Below are 874 nucleotides of genomic sequence, written 5' to 3' on the forward strand. Positions count from 1 at the left end.
CCCAGGACAGTCAGAGCTACACAGAAAAACCCTGTCTCAAAAAACCAAAAAAATAGAAAAAATAAAAATAAAAAAAAATAATAATAATCTTGCCTCTCCCTTCCAAATGCCGGGATTAAAGGTGGACACCATGTCTCCTCAAATGTCCACAGCTGTTCCCTTTTGGTAGCTGATGTTTCCCCTTCCTTGGTCCACTCTGTTTTCTGAGCTCTCTGTGGAGAGGATGTATCACTGTGGGGTACTGTTGGTAGCAGGGACCAGGCTAGGCTGCAAGCTCTAGATTTTTTTTTTAAGATTTATTATTTTATGTATGAGTACACTGTAGCTGTCTTCAGACACACTAGAAGAGGACATCAGATCCCATTACAGATGGTTGTGAGCCACCATGTGGTTTCTGGGATTCGAACTCAGGACCTCTGGAAGAGTAGTCAGTGCTCTTAACCACTGCGCCATCTCTCCAGCCCCAGAGATCAGCTTCTGAAAGGTGAGATATCTCAGGGTTTTCCTTCTCCAGAATCTGTAAACAGGAAGGGGAGGGTGCCTTCCTCCCAGGGTCAAGGAGATGGAATGATTTCCTGTGCATGCAGAGCTTAGAGCAACGTTTAGGGCCTGGTGAGCTGCAGGGCTGTAACCCCCACAGTGTAACCAGCAATGGCATTATTATTGTTGTTGTTTAGAAATGATATAATCCCAGAATTTAGGAGGCTGAGACAAGAGGACCAAGAATTTCAGCCAACCCTGGCAACATAACAAGGCCCTACATCAGATTTATGGTGATCTGCCTCCTGAGTGCTAGGATTACAGGTGTGGTCCAGTGTGATCAGCCAGCATTCACTATTTTGTAATTGAAACAGAATGCTATTGATTTCTTTTT

The sequence above is a fragment of the Mastomys coucha genome, unplaced genomic scaffold (assembly GCF_008632895.1).
Source record: "Mastomys coucha isolate ucsf_1 unplaced genomic scaffold, UCSF_Mcou_1 pScaffold22, whole genome shotgun sequence".
NCBI lineage: Eukaryota > Metazoa > Chordata > Mammalia > Rodentia > Muridae > Mastomys > Mastomys coucha.